The 12,113-nt window shown below is 42.4% G+C and overlaps 1 protein-coding gene across 9 annotated transcripts in view; it reads left to right on the forward strand.

The window, feature by feature from the left end:
• NRXN3 (neurexin 3) overlaps window positions 1-12,113 on the forward strand; it is a 1,089,604-nt gene that overhangs the window by 531,893 nt on the left and 545,598 nt on the right. The window lies entirely within an intron of this gene.

The raw sequence follows: 12,113 nt of genomic DNA on the forward strand, positions 1-12,113 counted from the left end.
GAAGCCCCCCGCTCCGCTCCTGCTTCTCCGGTCCGATTAGAAGCGGAGCACATCCCTACTTAACATTATTTTAGGGTCCAGGCAGGGATATGTGGAAGGAGCAATACTTCAGGTAACCTGGCTCCAAGCTGTTTAGGGCTTTGAATGTTAATACCAGTGTAACTGAATGTTGGACTTGGTTAGAATGTTGGACTGGGACTGTGGAGATCTGGGTTCTAGACCCCACTGAACCATAAAGGTCATTGGGTGACTTTGGGCCAATCATTGACTCCCAGCCTAACCTACCTCACAGGGTTGCTGTTGTGAAGATAAAACAGAGAGGAGGAGGGTCATATAAGCCAACTTGGGTTCCTTGCAAAAGGACAAAAGGTGGGATAGAAATGTAATGAATATAATGCCAGCACTTTGAATCAGGACCAGAAAAGGACTGGCAGCCAGTCAAGATAGAGAAGAACTGGCATAATGCAATCTCCTTGGCCAGTTGGAAGTATGATTCCAATTGAGGTTAATTCAATGTGATCTGTTTAAGGATAGGTTTAACCATTTTATGCCTGTGCTATTTTAATTTTAAAAAGTTTTAAATTTTGAAAAAAATGGACAGATCTTATTTTGGAAATAATTTGGCTGATTCTTTCAAAAGAAAATTACGTCTCATCAATGAGCTTGAGGACAATATGAAATTCAACTTGATAAAGAGGGTTTTTTTTTCTTTTTTAAAAGAAGCCCTAAACCCAACACCATGCAGAACTGGGAATGTAAGAGTGGGTTGCCTTCATCTCTTCTCTCCCCCCCACCCCCCACATGTTCATTTCTACTATAGTTAATTATATCTTTGAAAATCTAAAACATGAAGGTCAATAGAAGACAAAAACAGAATCCATCCCCCCAAAGGGTCATGGTGCATTTTCTATGCACCTTCTTTCTGGAAAGCCAGAGAAGTAGTAGGCTTCATCAGTGGATGCCACACCATGGACCCATCTGAGATGTACTCATTTGCAATTTCATGCAGATTCATTGGCATACAACTCTGCCTGAGAGTGAATGAGAGAAAGAAAGAGAGAAAATAAGGACCACAAAGACAGCTGGTGTCTTATCAAAACACACACTTGGTTTATATCAGTGTTCCCTTCCTTGTTGTACGATAGAGATCCTGAAAAGCTGGACCAGTGACAGCTTCACCGAGTCACATCTCAAGAAAGTAGAGTGAAGAGCAGGCTGTCTGTGTTTACTCAGGGCTTAATTTTGTCTTTGTGGAACGAAACAACAACAAATCCATTCCTGCTGTCTCTGCATGGCTGATGGCAAAGCTTCCAAACTGCCATAGAGTTAAGTGTGTGTAAAAGCCATTGAAATGATTTTATTTCAGAGGACTTCAAAGCATCTAACTCTATATCAGTGTCTTCAGAACACTCTTCTCACCCCCTTTCTAAAGTCCCATGTTTGAAGCAGGGTGACTGCAGGATATACTCCTGAACTTAAACCATTCTTAGGACCTTTCTACACCTAAGGATTATCCCAGGCAAATGGAGGGGTCGTCCCTGCCTGCTCCTGGAATCCCCTGTGTGTCATTTGGATGTACAGGGATGATCCCGGGACGATCCCGGGGGGAAAGGCAGGTGTAGAAATGGCCATAGTCACACTTTCCCTCCTTTGCTCTTCTTTTTAACCCCATTACATTTTAGATTAAAAGAGTGGGAACAACTTTTAGAGAAAACTTTTGGATATATTCAAGATCAAATTGCCCTCAACATTTCACCACACCCATTTCTTTCAAGAATATTGATTATGGCATATATTATATCATAACAGTCAGAACTGGAGGTGCTTCTAAGGAATGGTCAAATATGGTCTGATCATGTGTATTCCCAAATGACACCCCTGCTTTTAATGTCAACCCCCCCTTAAAGATGTGCACATTCACTTCTTAACAGAAAATAACCACTAAAAGAAATTTCCTTTTGCTGTATTTTCTGTTGGATCAAAATGTCGTTGCCTGCAGAAAATATTTCTCCCTTGACATTTTTTTGGGGAGGTGGGGGTTGGGGGGGAGGTGGGTGGAATATTATCTCTTTAGTTCCCCATGTGAAATGTTGCACTGAAGTTTTGCAAATCAGAAGCTGGCCTTGTATTGGCATTGCCAGGAGTGTCAGAATTAATCCTGAAATCACCTTGCCAGTGCTTTCCTGCAGCTTTAGCAGCAACCTGTGCCTATTGAAACAAGGCCAGAGAATTAGACAGAGCAGCAGGTTCTGTGTCGAGTGATTTCCTGAACTCTGTTTACACTTCTGCAGGCAGACAGGCAAGCCAGATCTGGGCTGAAACACAAGAACAATACCAATCATAGCGAAAACGGGAGCGATGACTCCATTTTGTGTAAAGTGAAACAAGCCTTCTCTGACCTGGTGGCCAGCAGAGGAAGGAAAATGCGAATTCTCCCTGACCCAGAGGGTGCAGCTAGGTTTTACAGGCAAGGGAGAATTCCATCCTTCAGTTAATTGTTGTGTGTGTCAGGCCCATAGCCAGCCTAGATATTTGGATGAGCAGAGGTAAAAAGTTAGAGGGAGAGTTCATCTGGTTTGCTGGTCTTTTAAAGACAAAACTGGTTTGTTTTTAATTATTTACTTGTAAAACAATGTTGGGGGGCAGAAAAATTTAGGGTGCAGCCCCCACTAGCATCCAGCTATAGTCCTGGGTACAGACCTGGTGTGTGTGTGTGTTTGTGTGTACTTAGGCCCATTAGCCGTCCAGATACAGCGAGTCTTTCTAGCCTCCGGAAGAGTTATCAGGTCTGCTTAGCTCCCTGCTGGGTCAACTGCTTATTCAAAGCCGGCCCCAATGGCTAGCCGGCCCTTCTCTGTGTGTCTTCATTGCCAGCGCTAGGCTGTTGAATAATGCATGCCTTTGGTTGGCAGATAAAATGAGGAGATTTGCATTTGCTTTATGATGAATTAATTAATTGGGTTTCGTCTTTGCTCCTTGGCTCTTGTTGCCATTTTCAGGGAGCAAGAGGGGCTGTGGAACACTTGTCTGACACTGCGTGTGGTTAATCCAAGCCCTTAGCAACTGCGTGACGTGTGCATGGGCTGGGGAGGAGGTGGAGGCATTTGGGATGGTCCCGGCTCCGTCGCTCCATGGATTCAACCAGGCAGGGTGAAAAGCAAAAGCTGTTGACGAGTGGCCTCCTCCTTGTGTTGGCGACGGATGCTGAACCTTGGAACTGTGGCCCCAATGTGGCCCCATCCAGCCCTCCAGGGATCCCCAGCAAGCCATGTGCTTTCTCCTGGCCCCACCTACACCCCCCTGACCAGCTATCATTGGGTGGTCTCCTGGCTTTCGCATGTTATTCCCCGCCCCCTCCCATTCCAAAAGTTTGAAAGGCATCTCTTAAGGCAGGGGTTCCCAATGCAGCACCTGCAGGCATCATGGTGCCTGCGGGGACCTCCGAGGGAACCCCTGCATGCCCCTTTGAAAAAAATATGGAAGAAAAAGCTTGGGGAATGTTAGGAACATCTTCTTTCTCTGCCTTTCTAGCCCCTGGCCTCCCTTTCCCCACCCCTCCACACCTCTAGCTCACTGTTTCTCCTCCTCCCAGCCACTAGCCTGGCTTTTTATCTACCCCTTTGCCATGCTATTCTCCCTCCCTCCCTCTTTCCCAGCCTCTAGAGTCACTACTTCTCTCCCCACCACCTCTAGCTCACAGTGTGGTGGTTTATATATTTTTCAGAAGGTGGAAAACTGCCCATGAAAGAGTTGTCATTGACTGTTAATCCATAGCATCTTCTGTTCCTTCATTCTTGCTTGAATCCCAATCCCAAAGAAGGTCAGCTAGGAATGTGTTTCAGAGAGGGATGTCTCCATTGAAGAGATTGTCAACCAGACTGATGTACCTATATGAAGAAAATGTCAAATTATTTGAAATTCATGTCCTCTCAGAAATCTGTGTCCTGCTGAGTACAATGAGACTTACTCCCAGATGTGTGTAGAGGATTGTGGCCTTAGGGATACATAGAGAGTCTTAGGGAGCAATCCTTGAAGGTGATCCCAAGGATGTAGATTTTTTTTGGATCCCCCCTCCCAAAGCTGTAGACACTCCTACAACTTCAGGAGGGGGGCCTCTGAGATCTGATCTACCCCCCTGCAGCCTCACAGCCATCAAGGAAAGAACTGTGGTGCCTGCTTTCCAAAGTCACAAAAATGACCTCAGAGATGTCCAGTAGGGGCCATTCTAGTGGGTGGGGAGGAGAGGCTGGGATCTGCTTTATCCTGGGGCCTCTCCATCCCCATCCCCAGCAGGGCAACTCCTCTAGACAGGCTCAGAGGCTCATCAATAGGAAAAAAATTAAGAAAGGAGGTTGGGGAGGCAAAACTCACCTCCATCACTTCTCCTGCCCTGCCAGTATCAGTCTGGCAGGGCACACGGTGCTCCAAAGCCTCTGAGATTGGAGGCTTCCATCTAGGGGGTGGCAATCCCATAAATATACTCTGGCGGTAGACCATTGTTATGCATTTGCCTATTAAACCTGATGGGGAAAAGCTTCACAATTACCTAATGCTCATGCATCTGAATATTTCTTCCAATGTTACATGAATGTGGCACATAAATGTTTTTGCAGGTCACTCATATGTCCAAAATGTTGCATGGTAAGACTTTTGTATACAGCTGTGGGCGATATGCTTCTGCCTTAGGGAACATACATATGTGTTCCATAGTTGACTTTGTACCTCTGTGGCAAACATATGTCCTTCCCAAGTTTTGCAGTCAATTCTAGATACTGGAGTGATGTACCGGAAAGAGGCTGCGACCCAGGAATGTGATGTGGGAACAAACTATGAGATATGGGCCCCTGTCATCTTTAAAGCCAAAGTCACTAAACAGATATGAAAATCTTTGCTGAAAGGACTGTTTATCAAGGGACAAGAGTTAAATTTTCCAGTCACATGTCATAGTGAGTCAGAGATCCTTGGACATGTTAAGAACATTTTACTCACTGCTTGTCTACTTAGTATAATAGGCTCTTCACTTCCCTTTAGTTTATGTTCTCCATCAAAACATTGACTAGGGTTGGACTGTGGTTGAACAGATCACTGTCCATATGTCTCAAAGAGTGGAGTAACTTTGCTCTAGAGTTTGCCAGGGCACTTCACTTGTACAATTGGCAAAGACTGTACTTTCTCAATGGACCTTTTTATAACCTACTTGCCCTTAGAGTTGGCCTTCCTCACTATGCCACAGAGCTGAACCACGGTTTCCTATGTTGTTCAAACTTCCTCCAGTATTTTGCTGGTACCACTTTATGCTGTTGTGCATTTCCTCCAACGCATCCAGAACTAGCCTCTATCAGAAGCAGAATATTGGGCTAATGAATCATTAGTTTGACTCAGTAAAACAGTACCTCTAATCTTATTTTAAGAGTGGAAGAGTTTTGCTATGTTCCTCCAATTTTCTGCATTTACAGTATGATGGGTGGGACTATTCAAGTGGTTCCTCAGACCGCTCAGTTTGTAAAGATCTGTGGACTCCTTGAATGTTGGTTGCTTATACTCAAATGAAGAAAGGAAATTTAATATTTAATACTCTTGGGCTTGTGAGCCAGCAGCTATCAGTCACTGTCACTTGGTACACAAGACCACACTCTTGGAATTGTGTTAATTAATTATGATCTGCTCCCGCCCTGGATTCTGGTTAGAATCCCCAATTCAACTCCCTAAGCCTGCAATGGCAACTATTGAAATATATAATATCACCTTGACATTGACTTTAAGAGAGAAGTTAAAAGGAGTTAATAATATGCAACTTTTGTTGTTGATCACATGCTTTCACAGCCATTAGACAAGTCTATAAGTGTCACTTTTTTTTTTTAAGACTGGCAAAATAGAAGTACATTTTTCACCCAGCCAATGACTTTTCTATTTCTGTTGCATAATTTTAGAGCCTTGGCAAGAAGGAATAAGTGTGTGTCATATTGGACGTTTGCTATGGGTGTGTGTTGTAGGCAGTTAAACAGGCACCACAGTTGAGCTGTGGTTGAGGAGTCAATGAAACACATTTGAACTGTGAACACAAAGCCCGGCAGCATTTTCCATCTTGGTTCTGAAGTCTGAATGAGGGTCTATCAACAATTGCCACCTTTGTTGTTCTCAAAAGGAATGGAGCAAACATTTTCAGAGGGAAAACGCTCACTGCTTTGAATCCTGAACAGTCTCCAACAATGTTGGTGACTGTAATTCAATGCAGGCCCCATGTCCCTCTGCTCATTTAACTCTTTCCTTCCTCTTATGTGTGTGTATGTGTGTGAGAAAGAGAGGGAGTGTATGTGTGCCTGTGTGTGTGTGCACGCGCGTGCACACAGACACACACACACACACACACACACACACACACAGAGTTGTTGTTTTTACATTGAAGCATAACAGTACCCCTGAGTGACTTTCCCCCAAACTATGATTTAAAGTACTTCTGACTCTGTCTTTTAGAATTTGAATATAATTATATGCTTTGGGTGTAAATGGTGGTTTTTGCTACATAAGAAACTAATGGAAATGATCTGGCTGTTCCTGTAGCTTGCAGATTATATGCTTTAGGTCTAGAGGTTGGGGGGAATAAGTATGTTTAGGCTGTTTTCCTGCATGGAACATTTAAATGAAAATGGTATGAGCTGTGGCTACAGAGGCTGCTGCACATGAATAACAGGCTGATCAAGGCAAACCAGTTTAAAGGCTATATCTTAAGATCTGATTTCACCCCACCCTCCCCACCATTTTATCACTTTACTTCCCTGCTGATAAGGAAAGGGTAACATGGAAAGAATTTTTTTTTGTTCAGTAATCGCACATATGTGTCCCATGCGCAACCCTGAACATGAACTCAATTCTGGGGAAATTTCCACAACTTCCCCAAAGTTGTATTTGTATTTTCACACTTTAACCTATAGGGGGAAATGCACATTTTCATTTGGGAAAAAATAGAATTGTTTTTATATGCACATTTTCCCAGATTGAAAGAGAGAGAGAGAGAGAGAGAGAGAGAAGATGGTTGTGTTTGCGAATGTGAGCAAGGCAAATCAAGCTTTGAGGAGGAATTTGGATAACTTCAATGAATTCAAATATCACGTGTATTTACTTTTTGGGATAGGTTTGAGTGAATCCTCATGGAATGCTGGAGATGGGATAGAGAAAATAGTTTGTCTATTCCTTTTGAATGTTACACTGTAAAAGAGTCAATATGGATATGTTTCTTTTTATATTTATTCCTCGTCTTGGGGTATTGGATTGACTTTCCCTGATCCATCTCACAGAGAATGCCTAAACCACTGTTCCCAAATTGGTGCCATGCTGATGTGTTGGACTGTTGCATGGCCAATGGCGATGCTGGGTCGGAAATATGGGGGTTGTGATCCAGCACATCTGGAGGGCACCAGATTGAGGCAGTGGAGGCTGGTGGCTCTGATTCTTGAAAGTCCAGCACCTTGGTTAGCTCCTTCAGAGCTCTAGCTACTTCTGCCTGAAGCCCAGATGGATTCACAGCCCCAGCTAAATTGGAGCCACCGGCCTCCACTGGGTTGGGGAGGGCTGGCCTTAAACAATGTGTATTGCTGGATGGGATATGGCCATCAAGGGGTCATGTTTCCATTGGTTACACATTTCCCCTGCTCTTCCAGCAAGAGCACACTGGTTCCCAGACAGCCTCCTATCCAAGCTGCTCATGAGGTCAAACCTGCTCAGCTTCTTCAGCATCACAGCTGCATCATGTGCCTTGCAGATCATTCTCTGTGCTGTGCTGTCAGTGTTACTGTGGCCCTCCTAAGAATCCTGATCTCCTTTCCCATGAGTATAGCCCTGATGCATTTGCATCAGGCTAGTTTGACAAAGGTATTGATGGCTTTGAATGCCTTTTCACTTTTTATTAGCTTGCCGCTAAGTCTGATTTCCTTCCTTTGCCCTCGTGCCTTCCAAGGCAGTTCATTATAGGCAAGGAAAAGGCAAAGAAATTAATTTTCCTTGAGAGATGCATTTGCCGCTTCAGAAAAAAAAGGGGGAGGTTTAATAATTTTCTATTTCATTTTTACTTATTTATCTTTGCAGTCTGTTTATGTGAGAATTACAGCAGAAGAGAATTTTATCTATTTTGTGAGACCTCATTTTAACCCTTGGTTTTCCTTTGCAAATTCTTGTTCTGCAGTTGTCTTGGCATGTGAAGCTTCAAGCTGCAAAAGATGACAGAGAGAGGTACTACCACCTGAGTCAGGTCGTGTACTGCCTTAATTAGGAAAATAAAAATAGGCCTTCAAAACCCAAAGATTAATTACTGGTGATGTTCATTTTTATGTCCATTCATTCATTTTCACATTAATCCCCTCCCCTGCACAATTCCACCCCCCCATGACTTACAGCATATTAAAATAAAATACAGTCCGTAAGTGCACAATATTAAAACCCCATTATAAACAGAAATGTCATATAAAGGTAGCATGAGACCAATTTCAGGGGCAGGAAAACTATTAAAAGGGGTCCGGAAAAAGAAAAAGGAGGTTGCCTATTGCCAGAAAGATAACCTCTCTGGGGAGACATACCACAATTGGGATGCCATTCTTGTAAAGACCTTTGTCACTCACTTCACCATATATGGCAGGACATGCGGAGGAAGGTGTTGGAACCTCTTAATATGTGGGTTGGTGGATACACAGGGAATCCTTCAGGCAACCCAATTCCAGACACGGAATCCTTCCGGCAACCTAATTCCAAGCCATACAGGACTTTCCAGGATAGTCACCAGCATCTTGAATTGTGCCCAGAGGCAGAGTGGGAGTTTGTGCATTGGTCCATTGTTTATTTAAATTATGAACTCAAACCCCTCCCCTTATCAAGGCTTGGGAATTGGTCAAAAGACTTAAGAACTTTCCAACTGTGCAGTTCCAATATAATCTTAAATTCAAATAAATAAAATTAACACCCCAGACATTTTTTTTAAAAAAAATCCAGACCTTGATAGATATCTCATGGCAATTTCAAAAATTCATGGGCTTCAATTGATATCTTACCATTTGATTAATCCATACTCTGTGACATTATCCACTTTAAATAGAAATGCCCAAAATGAAAGTGGGGGGGATCTGATGGAGAAAGGTGAGGCTGCTATGGCCCATTTTGCCCATGTGGATTTAAGAATAGGCTCACCTAACCCTAAATCCCACTTTTTACGCAATCTCCCCTCCCCTCTTCCTATCACCATTTTACTGCTGCAGCCACTAAGCACGTCGGTGCCTTCAAGTGCTCCATCAATCCATTTGATGAGAGCTTTTTGTGCTAAATTGCAGAGGTGAAAGGAAGAAGAAGAGGGAGGGAGAAGGGCAAGAGAGAAATTAAGCTGAAGTGTAGATCTGTCAAGGGTACAGTTCCCATTCTTCCATGTGTTTTAATCAGTAGTAAAAGGGGAGAAGGATCATCAGAAGGCCCATTAAGGATGCAAAGAGCTCTCAACTACAGACACTGGCAATTTTCTGCTAGAGGAAAAACGTTCCATCTATCTAAAGAAACAAGGCATGCAGATGTAGCCACGGAACTTACCAGTGGCAGGATTGGTGGCCAGGGTTTCCCTAATGTGCAACAGTGCTTGTAAATGGTGCGAATCAGCAAAAGCTGAGCTTGTTCATGTTATCTGAATCCCACCTTGAAGTTCATTCGAACTCATGTGTGTCTTGGATTGCAAGCTTTGTTTTTGCTTTTTTGGTGTTGTCTTGCATTAGAATTCATGAATATTTTCATGTGCATTTTTCCAAATGTATGCATCAGTTCTGCACATTTTCGAAATACACACATTTTTCTCCCATTGATTAAAGTATGCATTTTATAAGCATTTTTCAAATGTACACATTTTTTGAGCACATTTACTTTTGTTCCACAAAGTGCATCATGCAAACTCAAAAATATACAGGTTTTGGCCGCAGATTGCATTTGGGTTTGTGTTCCATTCTGGGAGGTTCAAACTATGTAAAAACAAACTGAAGCCAATGCCTCACATATTCCTACGATAGTATTCTGTCTTTCATATGTCCCAGGCTCCATTTGAGTCCTCTTGTAGGTTCTGTAAGCACATCATTACAGTTGTTCTGTCTGAATCCCATCTCTTTGTGGCAACTATGTTGACCCAGCCAAGGGTAGTTGCAGTCACACTGGTATTGCTACTTATTAAAAGCATGTTCAGTCTGCCTTTCCATGAGCTTGAGATAACAGGCTTACGAAAGATTAAAAATAAAAACACCCTCCAAATTCCAGAGAATAAAAACAATAAATAATAAGCTATGTGGAACAAAACAATAAAGATGATGACCACTAAAAAAAGAAAGCTCCAGTCTGCCACTCACATATACTGTCCCCACTAGCCAAAAGAAATGAAAGGTTGATAGAATAAAACAGTCTTGCAGCCTCCCTTAAAGCAGAGATCCTTATGTATGGGGTGAGGGGGGCACGGAAGTCATAGCACAATCTCAAGTCACTACTGGAAAATCCCTCCGAAATAAATCCCAGAGTGGTGAACATAAGAATTAAAACAGTAAAAAATACAAAAGTTAAAGCATCATTAAAATTATACTTTAAAAGAACAACAACAACAACAAAAGTGCCAATAAAAACCGTAGGTGTCAGTCAAGGGATGCTTTCTGGAATGGAGCTGTTTTGCAGGAGGTGCTGAAAGCAAGCTCCGGCTTCTATTTGTGGAAGACTTTACCTTACATAGTGAAGGAATATAAAGCACGGAGGGATTGGTTCTCCAAGTGCCACTGGTGTGCAGATTGAAACAGGAAGAATATGTGGGTCCCAACCACTCTAAATTAGATAACACTGGGAGCTTAAGAAGAAAAATAATTAAGAACGTTGCTGGAATTTTTGGCCTCGTTTGTGTGTGCGTGTGTGCGTGCATGTGTGTGTGTAAGTGTAATACTATGTAGTGTTCTGTTGCTTGTTTTGATCTGGAATCCCAGTCTGTATTGATTCTGTGGACAAATGTGTTTCTTTTAAGATTTCTAGTTATTGCAATCTATGTCTTCTTTGCCATGCAGTGTAACTGCGCTTTGAGAATGATTTACTTTGTTATTTCTATAGATTTTCCTTCCAGAGATAACAATACCCCATGGATTGTCACTTTTCCACCAGGGTTCTGATATGCCCATGTAGTCTGTATTCTCCTTTAGTAGCGGGGACTCTAATTCACTGATCTTGGCTTTGAGGTTTTTAGTAGTTGAATTTAAAGAATTGCCAATTTTGTCTCATGAATATACGTATGTCACTTTTCCTCTAGTTGCTTTGACTAGCTTCTGTATGCTTTTTGTCTACATTTATGCTGTCCCCACTTTGGGGACATAGAATATTTTGTATATGGCACCGAAAGAATGACTCTTCTTGAATTGGATGTCTTTCATCACCTATCAAGACCCCTCCTTAGTCAATTTAAAAAACTGCTCTGCAATTGTTATTATTATTGTCTTGGATCTATCAGTTACTTCAATGTATCAAGTAGAAAACTAAGCAATAAAAGCTATTGTCCAGCAGCAATTTTTTAATGATTGTTGGGATCTTTTTCAGCCCCTCTCACAGAAGTTGTTGCTAGCTCCTAACAAACTGCTAAGTTGAGATGTTTGAAAATCATCTTATATGATTAGGGTTATACAGGACAGCTGGCATGTGAAAGAAATGTAATGTCTAAATGAGCTGTAGGAAGCTAGAGAAATAACAGTTTAGGGGATTTCAGAGGAGAAAATATTGAGAAAGAGAAGGAGGGGAGGAAGAATGGAGAAGCTTACTAATCTGAACTCTTTTCATCAGAAATATGTGTGTGATGGGGTACATGCCATGTTTGTATATGTACAATATATCCACAGGTACAATGGTTTCTTTCAAATGTATTGGTGTCTGGTTTCCATGGGTCTTTTGGGATTTAGGTGGAAGACCAATGCAACCAGAGGCTGTGTGGGGCTGTGAGACTCATTGTCTGGGGTGTCTCCCAGAGGATCACCAGCTCAGGTGAAACAGCCAGCCACTTCTCTGCATGTGCTTTATTTTTTCCTTTATGCTACTCCTAGACTAGCCATTTTGAAGCAAGACTCATTAAATAGTCTTGC

The sequence above is a fragment of the Elgaria multicarinata genome, chromosome 2, assembly GCF_023053635.1.
Source record: "Elgaria multicarinata webbii isolate HBS135686 ecotype San Diego chromosome 2, rElgMul1.1.pri, whole genome shotgun sequence".
NCBI lineage: Eukaryota > Metazoa > Chordata > Lepidosauria > Squamata > Anguidae > Elgaria > Elgaria multicarinata.